The 10,791-nt window shown below is 27.7% G+C and overlaps 1 long non-coding RNA gene across 1 annotated transcript; it reads right to left on the bottom strand.

Annotated features, from left to right (window-relative positions):
- Positions 1-3,297: 3,297 nt before the first annotated feature.
- LOC107443009 (uncharacterized) lies at positions 3,298-10,023 on the bottom strand. Its single transcript, XR_001583946.2, has 2 exons — positions 9,694-10,023; positions 3,298-3,737 (listed from the first exon to the last, which is right to left on the bottom strand). It is a non-coding gene; the product is annotated as an uncharacterized lncRNA (long non-coding RNA).
- Positions 10,024-10,791: the final 768 nt, after the last annotated feature.

Here is a 10,791-nt window from a genome sequence, read left to right as displayed (position 1 = left end):
TGTTTTGAAACAGCAATGTAAACTATCAACCATTTGTATTATTAGCTGTTAAATTTAATTTTAAAAGAATTTGTTGTCAGATAAGCATTGTCATTAAAATTTCTGCTGCTATGTAATTATAAAATCTGATTGACATGTACTTTTAGTATGCAGCAATTATTGAAAGTCATTGAAAAGTTCTTAATTTTTATTAAAAAAAATGAAGTGGAAACTCTGGAATAGCTCTAAAAACTTTTTTTTATATGTTACTCTTACAATGGTTTTGTTTACTTATCTATGTATTAAAAAACTTATATTTAAGGCAATTTATTCTTTTATTTAACATTTAAGTAAGATGGAAAGGATGAAATAGACTGAGAAGTGTGATGCATAAATGTAATCAAATAATATAAAGGTATGTTTAATTCTAATAATTTAGTAAAAACTAGCTAAGTTGAGGTCCCTTATTTAAACAGTTTAGCATTAAATATGACTAGCTTAGCATCATGTAAAATTTGCTTTAAAAATATTTTTAATGGTTGGTTTTTGCGTGAAGTATTTTGAATATATTGCACGGGTAAACGAAAGCTGTGTGCTCAATTTTACATTGCTAACAGAAAAAACCCTTGAAAAATTAAATACACAATATTTAAAAGCCCTCACTCACTTTTTTTTTCTATTTCTATAAACATCTGCTAGTATCTTAAACGAATGATAAATTAAGAGAACTGCAAATAAAACTGGTCGATTAAGTTTAAGGATATCCTTCAGCAATTCAATATGAAGATGAAAAATATTGGTTGAGAATGTTAACTTTTTCACTGGATTATTCCAGGGTGCAAATGTGTCAATTTACATTATATGATGCATAGCCAGGGTATATTTACTACGTTTTGCGATACCTTCACAAAGGAAAAACGGTAGTTTCACAAAATACTTATAGAAAAAGCAAATTCTAATGCAAAACCCGTTCTTGTTGCAATCCATGGACCTGAGTTTTTCTGCCAACTGTCTTTTACGAAAAGGTAGCACATGTTTGGTCAGATAGTGCAATGTGATAAGCCTAACCTAACTGGTCACTTAAGCCTTATCAAAGTTTTTTTTTTTTTCCGCAGAGTTCCTAAAAATGAAGCGACGAGCCCTCTATGAACTTCACGAGGAGTCGAAATTCGAACATTATCTTAAACACTGTTGTAAGTTTATTCTAATAGACCTTTTATTTTTTATGAAACTTTTTTTTTTTTGTATGACCTGGTCGAAAATGTTCTCATAATGAAAATAACTTTTAAGTTAACTGTTAAATGCACGATTTTATTAAATTCAATTTGAAATTTAACTATGGGCAATGATTTTTAATTTTGGTACAATTAAATTATGGTACGAATTAAAGCCTAAGATTTAACAACAGCAAAATTATTTTTGAATATATGGGGGAAAATATGTAGAAATTTACCAGTCATAAATTTTAATTCGTAGTGACAACTTTTGAAAATATTTTCTTACTCTATATTTTTGTGTTAATTTTTTAATATAATTTTCACAAATGAATGTCTAAATTTTCGTAAAATAGATACCCCTAAAAAAAAACCTAGACAGACCCCTGATAGTGTTCTTTAATGAAATATCAAATGAACATTATTAGATATTTTGAGAAGACAAAATTAACATTGAATTTTGAGAAAAAATGGATTTTAGCTATAATTCCTGTCGCCATTCAACAGAGCCGCCGATAATGAAAATTCTTATGTGGTTATAAAATGGGCTAAACTTTTACTGCAACTTGATTAAAATTTATTTGCTATAAATGTTTTTTAAAAGAATTTTTTGATGCAATTAAGATTTTTAAAATTGCAGCCAGAAGATTTTTTTTTTCAAAGTTTTTGTTTAACATTGAAATGGGGAACGCTGGGAATTATTTTAATTCAAGAATTTAATTTAGGTGGATCAATAAGTGGGTACATTATAGAAAAATTTAAGGCAACTAGATATAGAAGTAGTGATTTTTAATTCCTACTATTAGTTCACACACTTTATATCTGGTTTAAATTTTCAATCGTTAATAAAAATAACATTTTATTCATCCACTCAAGATCAAATAAATTTTTAATAAAAATTAAAGTAAAAGTTTTCTTTGTTGACTTTAATTTTTTTTATACTACTTGTTTCTTTTGACCAAGTCAAAGTAAGGAAATATGTTAAATTTCTTGCGCAGACGATATTTTAAGTTAAGAAATCAGACTAAAGAGCATGCTTTTTCTGAATAAACATACTTCTTTTTGGCGGATTTGGATTCCTTATCCGCAAAATATGGGAGATTGCTGCAATTCTCTAGTCCTGATTCTAATTGTTTAACAAGAGAACGGTTTATGTTGTAGGATATCTTGCAAATGTTTTTCTTTCTTGCAAAATCATATTTAAAAAAACTTTTTAAATTTTCATTTCTCTGTAGCTGTTTGACAGTTCAAATGTTGGATTTTGTCATAAAATTGCAAAAATCTGTGTCCTATCACTCAAAAAAAATTGACCACTATTAAAATAAATATACAATAAAATTTAATTTTTATGAGTTATTGTTGAGAGACAGAACGGTCAAACGAAAAGAAAGTTATTTACAAAATGTTTTTGTGTCTGATTTTGTAAGTTAAAGTTCGCCTGTACCAAATATTTTAGCATATTTTGAGTTAGACATAAGAAACATTAAAATTTTCACACAGTTTTTTGGTAGTTCTATCTTATCTCTGATGGATTTGTTAGGTTAAATTTAATTGGATACCTGTAAGCAACGTCACGTTGTGTCGAACCTGATTGGCTTCTGAATCGATAAATGTCATGATTTACCTACGATGACGTCACTTGCTGTTATCTAATTGGTATTTTATATTGTGTATAACTGTTTCATCGCATTTACAATTTCGCTGTTAAATGCACGTGTTTCGTCTTTTACTGTTTATGAGTTTCATGCATTGTAGTAAGAGTACCTGTAGCACATATTTTACCTACTGATTTGTTTTAAAAACATTTGTTTGGTGCAGAATGTTTTATTTTGGACTCTGTGTCATTAAACCCTGCATTCAACTCAATTCTCGCTTTTATTTTGCGCGTTTTGGTTGTCAGCACATCGAATCAAACAAGATTCTATTTGCAAAATGAAGTGGTAGTTCATAACATGTGAACTCTAGTTACAATTTTTCGAAATTTGATTATTTTTAAAACTAATAAAAAAAATAAAGCAGTAATATAATACGCCTTAAATTAATATCCAATAATTTTGAAATATTTATAGTCAGTACAATTTAATTCATAAAAATGTTCTAAACGCACATTACAAAACTTTTATTGACAAATAAACATATTGCACTTGATACAACTAATATCATTTTATGTACGTAATATAAATAATAAATCTTAAAAACATAATCCGGATTTTAATAACTTGGTGGTGCTCTCCGCATTAAGTCTTTGGTTATAGGTACGATGGCAGGGTTGTCCTTACAGTCCTGCTGTATAAGGGCAAGGGAATTGTGAGACATGATTAGATGAATCGCTGGTTGATATCGTTGTTGTGATTATCGATGCCTCTGTATTCCTAGAGAATAGAGTAGAGGGTAGTCTGCAAACCTAGGCTGTGCACCACCGCTTAGATGGGCCCGCAACATTTTTGGTTCTGTCCTGGATCCCTCATTTGTTGTCGCCTTTTGGTCTTGACAGTTTACGGTCGATAAGATGAGAAAGACGCAAACGACGAAAGCAAGAAGCCCCTACACAAAAAGAAAATATATATATTAATATTATTGTACTCTAAATTGTTTTTCTAATATTTGTAACACAGATTTTGCAGAACCACACTGCATCTCTCTTATTCACTTACAGTTATCAGTATGACTTCTTTTTTCCCTTTATGGATTAGCAAAATCTATGGGATATTCTATGAAAAGAATAAAATCTCTTAAAGGCCATTCTCACTGGGTGTGATTTTTCTCACGCATGAATTTTTGGCGGGTAAATTTTTTCTACCAATCTGGTTCTCATTCACATGCGAAAAAAATCGTATGCAGTGAGAAAATGCTGTCTAGCCAGGAAAACCTAACATTTGTTGTATGAACAAGAGGACAAAGAGCTATGGGTGAAGCCTCTTTAAGGCTGTTTTTCGAAGATTTTGTCATAGCATGAAATGATGCTTATTTGTGAATAACATGCTATTTTCATAACTGATATGAGTTTGAAATAGTTACTTGTGACCGTTAGGTCAAGTTTAACCTATCTTTAGCCAGTGTCGTCTATGTTTAATCTGAAAATGGCGCAAGACGCCAATATATAAAAAAGCCACAGTTTTAAGAAAATGAAAAGCGCTTGTAATCTAATTTTTCAATGTTTAGAAACTTACTCCAATGCTGCATTATTTGGGCTCATAAAAAATTTTCTAAAAGGGAATGAGGCATTGATTTTGATAATTTTTACCTAGGTGAAAAAATGTCTCCAAAAATTGACGTTTTTTAAAAACATTTAATAACTTTTAAAATATTTTAGTTATTTGTTCGTTCGAAAATCCAGATAGTTCTTAACAGCAAAATCACATATACAGTTTAAAATTATGACTTTGCTTCAAGGGTAAAACGCTTAAACTATGGTACTTTATTTTCCTTGGCGAAAAAGCTTCGAAAAACCTTAATAACAGTTTCATGTTTAATATAAATATCAGTCTTAACTTTTGCTGATATTCGAATCCATGATAGAGCTTCAGATTCAACCAGCACTATAACGTTATGAACTTAGATTGTTTGTGTATGTGTGAGGAACAAGAACGTTTCAAAACCTGTATTTCCTTAGAAGATATTTATATTTTGGTCATTCGCTTGGTTGACAGTAAGCTTTGCTTCCGATAAAAAGTTCACGCCTTCTCCACTGAGCTTGTTAAAAAAAATTTCCTTTGTTGACTACGAAATCTTTACAGTTGGAGCAATTTTGAACTTGTCAAGAATTTTTTTTTAAGGCCACTATAGACTATAAAATTGATTCTATGTATTATGACGTCAGTTTCTATCTTCTCATTCTAAAGAAAAGATAAATTTTCTTCGATTTTTCAGGCAAACTGATATTTAAGAAAGACATCGATTTTATGATGTAGGGTTAGCCGGGGAAATTAGGAACAATTCTTCCTAGACAAAACATGGGTAATATTTTATTATTTATTTATTACTTTTATAACAAAACCAACTCTGCACGAAGCATAATAAATACTAACTTTTTCCACGTTTTTATTTAGTATCTTAGATCTAAATATGTGTACGTGTTTAGGATTTTTTCTTCAAGTGTAAAAAAAAAAGTATTACATGAATGGTTAATTTTTCCTAAAATTCCATACCGAATTATAAGAAAGAAAAAAATAAATTGTGAATTTATAAAACATGCAACTGTATTTAATAGATCAAGAAGTATCAAATTAATTATAGTTAATTATGAAAAAGAATACTACAATTTTACAGAGGGGAGCGAAGGGGGAAAAGGTTAAAAACATTCTGTTGATAGAGTATCCAATTAACTACTAAAGACAATAAAACTACCTTTATTACTACTTTTTTTTCTTTGTGAAATTCTATTATTATTGTAGGAAAAGATTTGACTCATACAAAATAACGCTAATTAACGTTTGTACAAAAAGTATTTATAGATTTTAATTGTTTATTTGTATTATTCGTACAGTATTTATAGATTTTGATTGTTTATTTGTACTGTATTTATAGATTTTGATTGTTTTTTAGTTCATCCAAAAGCTGTTTTTTCCCCATACAGTGGATACAATCGTCTTTAAAGGGGCATTTATACAAGAAGTATACATCCGACGTAGGGTATGAAAGCCATTATTTTATTTCGCGTCGTTGTATATTATAAATTTTTTATAATATTACATCGATATCGATCGTTGTTAAATTGTTTTACCGTAAGGTCACTTTTTCATTATAACTGCAGGATACCGACCTATCAGAACCGTTTGTCGCCCGACTATGCAAGGTCTAGTATAGTTTGTCTATGCAAAGAACTCCTCTAGTTATTCTTCTGGAGCAGTGGCGGTGACTACGGTTACGAGATTTAACTATTTTAAGTATGAGTGTCGGGTCATTTTTTTTAAAAAACTTATAATCCAATCTGTAAAAAATAAATAATATAATTACAAATTATATAATTACAAATTATATAATTACAAATTATATAATTACAAATTATATAATTATTACATTATCCAAGATGCGTGAAATTGTTCTTTAAATCTTTGATAGGTCCAAAATTGTTGTAGAAACACTTTTTATTGCAAAAGATATAATAGAATTTATGAGTTTTTCCGTTTATAAACTTAACAGAGAGAGTAGAACTTCTTTATTTACCTTCTTAACAATTACTCTCATTTTATAAATAGATGGCACTATCACTAGTTTGTGTTTTCAACAAAATATTAGGGGGACCGGAGAGTAATGTCGTTTCGGCGCATTAAATATTCGTTTGTCTTAAAAACCAATTCATTTTCTATTCCGCATTGAAAGGTTGTGGCTAACGAGGTGAATACATTATTGATTAAAAATAAAATCTTTATGACAAATATCAGATGCACCGAAATGACATTTCCTCCCGGTCCCCCTAGGATTAAATAGTTTGGTTTGATAAATCGTTAAGAAAATCATTTTATTTTCTTCCACTACCTCAAATTTTTTAGTAACTATTCCATTTTAAAAAATCGCAATTCTCCAGAGTCAGCAGTACTTTTCGTTTGGTACCGTCGCCAATAGCTCATTTTGTAGTTCAAGTGTGACGTAACTGACGTACTACTACTACTATTTATAAATAATTTCAGTAATCAGGTAATTATGATAAAAATAATTATTTAAACAAGTCATTTTATATGACATGAAATAAGAACTTTCAGTATAAGTAGACGTATTAGTTGGCAAACAATTAAAATATAAATAGCATGATTTAGTTTCTAAATTAATCATAAAACTAATAAAAATGTTAAACATCTGTTAAAAAGGTTACTCTTTGTAAAAAAAGTAAATTAATNAAGTAGACGTATTAGTTGGCAAACAATTAAAATATAAATAGCATGATTTAGTTTCTCAATTAATTATAAAACTAATAAAAATGTTAAACATCTGTTAAAAAGGTTACTCTTTGTAAAAAAAGTAAATTAATAATTATATTAGAAGTCCATAACTAATTAGGAAACCATAAGTACACTATCAAAACACAAAATATCGTGAATTTCTTAAACTGTAGGCAGTGTATTTACGGAAACAAGTTTTTAATGAAGTTTTAATTTATTTATTTTCATTTTCCCTTACCTCGTTATATCATAGGTGTATAATTAAAGTCAATAGTAGATTCCACATTTTTTAAGAGTATAAAAAAAATCTCACATTCGCTTACAAAAATTTTCAAAAAAGAAAAGAAAAGTTAGAAGGAAAAAAAAACTAAGTCTTAAAAATGAAATTTTTTCCCTTTTTGTTTGAAATTTTAAATAGATTATGTTGAATGATTAAATTGAGATTGTTGTACGATTGTTGATGATTAAATTGAGTTTTAAATAGATTATGTCGTTAATAAAAATAAGTGGTATATTTATCAAAGTTATCTTACAGAAAATTAAGTTTTACTCAAGTATATTAATTATATCACTTTCTTGTTAACAAATAACAAAAATCAAAAATAAAACCATACAGTTATGTTATATTTTGTTTTAATATTTTAAAAAATTATGATAGCATATTACTAATTATAAACATTAATAATTAACATTTTATATATAAATTATAATACATTTATTATAATATATAATATAATGCATATATCTTATAATATATTTTATTATAATTGACATTTTATATATAAACATTTCATTCGTTTGTTGAATCAACATTTCGTTTGTTGAATCTTTTAATACGATAAAGAACTTCAGCATTTTATCTTAGTATAGCTTATTTTTACTTATATATCAAATGGATAAATATGTAATTGTTTCAAACTGGAGACGAATTAATAATCTCAATGATTAAAAAGGTATTATATCATATCATAAATCTTTTAATCTCTTAGAAAATTCAAAAATGCATAAGTATGTTAAAGACTGCCGAAATTAAAATCATGTTTTTGATGTTTGGTGAATCTTTTAGTACGNAATGTATATATTTTATAATATATTTTATTATAATTAACATTTTATATATAAACATTAATAATAAACATTTCATTCGTTTGTTGAATCAACATTTCGTTTGTTGAATCTTTTAATACGATAAAGAACTTCAACATTTTATCTGAGTATAGCTTATTTTTACTTATACATCAAATTAATAAATATGTAATTGTCTCAAGCTGGAGACGAATTAATAATCTTAATGATTAAAAAGGTAACCATCTTTATATCATAAATTTTTTAATCTTTTAGAAAATTCAAAAATGCATAAGTATGTTAAAGACTGCCGAAATTAAAGTCATGTTTTTGATGTTTGTTGAATCTTTTAATACGATAAAGAACTTCAACATTTTATCTACAAATGGATACAACAAATGGATAAATATGTAATTGTCGCTTAGCTGGAGACAAAATGATTAGGGAATTTAATGATTAAGAAGGAAATTATTAATCTTTTAATATTTTAGAAAATTCAAAAATGCCAAAATATGTTGTTAAAGATTGCAGAAATTAAAATTATGTTTTTGAAATTTGTTAAACCTTTTATAACAGTAAAGAACTTAAACATTTTATTAATTGCTCTTTTTCAGTTTTATATCTACAAATGGATAAATATATAATGGTCGATAACTGGTGACGAATTGATTAAGGATTTCGGATATTAAAAATAAAATGATCTTTATCTCTTAAGGATTACAATTATTTAGAAAACTAAAAAATGTTTTGTAGTATATTAGCAATTATAGAAAGGAAAATAAAAATTAGATTAAACAATTAAAAATTAATATTTTTTAATTAATATTAACAAAACAAAATAACAAAATTAATATTTTTTAATTAATATTTGTTAATTAATGTGGTAAAGAGATTCAACAATTTATCCATCCACATCTCACTCTTATATTCATTAGTAGATAAATATATAATGGTTAAAATCTAGGAACAATTAATGATTTCATAAATGAAAAAAGGCAAATTATCTTAATGTGTTAGAGCTTTCAAAATTTTATATAATTCAAAAATGCATTGAATAATAAAAAAAATTCAGCATTTTTTCCAAGTTAGCCACCATCACTATTCTTTCATCCATTAATACATAAATATATAATAGTTACCATCTGGAAACTAATTGATTAAAAGTATCAAAAATTAAAATTGAAACTATCTTTATCTGTTAAATATTACAATAACTTAAAAAATATAAAAATACATCATAGCACGTTAATGATCGTCGAAAATAAAATTAATCTTTTGATATTTGTTAATATAATGATAGAGAAATTCATCTTTTTATAAAAGTATTTTTTCATAATGCACCCACCATATTTACTAATGGATGAATATGTAATAACTGCATTCTGGAGAAAAATTGATTAATGATTTAAAAAAAATGAAATTTGAAACTATCTTAACATGCCGATTCTCTCAACATTCTAGAAAATTCGAAAAATGCATCTAGTTTGTTCATTGCAGAAATTCGAAATATGTTAAAGAATTTCAATATATTTTACGAAACATTAAACTCTACTTACTGAGTGCCGATGATGAGTCATTATTCAACTGGAACTAAACAGTGTTAGATAAAACTTCAATTTCAGCTTCTAGCGTGAACCTGTTCTCAGTTCTTGTTGTGGAATTACTCTAGCAAGAAGTTAAGTTCAGTGTTTATATAAACTGGAAACAAGTTGCCACTCGGTGTTTCCAGAACTTTCCTTACGTCATTTCTTACTCCATGCTCTAGTTAAAGCAACATCTTGGGAATAGCCCAGAACAATGATACGAACTTGTTTAATGTTCTGAAGGTGTATAAAAAACTATTATTGTTTTCCAAGTCAAACACTTCAGTGGAATGGCACATTTTTTTTTCTTTCAATTATTTATTTTTAAAGTTGATTAATGCATAATGTCTTTATAATATACCAGAAAAATATATTAACATAATCAAAGATATGTATGATAACAGCAAAGCATGTATAGAAGTAAATGGAGAATTAACTNTAAGACTCATTGACTCTTTCGGATTTCAAGACGGGGTTCAGGTGTTCCGTCACTACAGCGCCTAAAGATTATAACTAGACCCCAGTATTTTAGTATAATTTTACCTGTTTATAGTTTTTACCATGGAAATTTTTTTTTTCCAAATGTAATTTGTATAATTGTTGTATTTTTTAGCTTGTTTAATTATATGTGCTATAAAATTGTAAATCATACCTTTGCTCACTTTATTTATTTAATCCTTTTTGTTTACTTATTTATTTTTTAATTATTTAAGATTATTGTTAATTGAAAAATATTAAGGGCCGGGATAGCCTGGTCGGTAGGGCGCTGGGTCCATGTCCGAGAGTTCGTGGGTTCGAACCCCGCCGTCCGAAGACTCCCCGTGTAGTTGGTGACTGATACACGTTAAAATTTTGTCGAGTAGCAAAGTCCTCCATGTTCTCATAACAAATCAATACCTCTGGGGATACTGGATTGGAGATCGATCGTTCTCTGATTCAGGTCAAAATTACGATTTGTGGATAAATGAATGGATGCATGAATGGGTCCGCCTTATAAACAGGTGTGACGTATGATGTGACAGAAGTCGAATTCTTAGCCATAGAGGGCGCCACTGAAAATACAAGAATCGC

The sequence above is a fragment of the Parasteatoda tepidariorum genome, chromosome 10 (assembly GCF_043381705.1).
Source record: "Parasteatoda tepidariorum isolate YZ-2023 chromosome 10, CAS_Ptep_4.0, whole genome shotgun sequence".
NCBI classification, from domain to species: Eukaryota; Metazoa; Arthropoda; class Arachnida; order Araneae; family Theridiidae; genus Parasteatoda; species Parasteatoda tepidariorum.
Note: the sequence above shows the minus strand (reverse complement) of the source record. Positions and strands in the feature narration are given on the sequence as shown.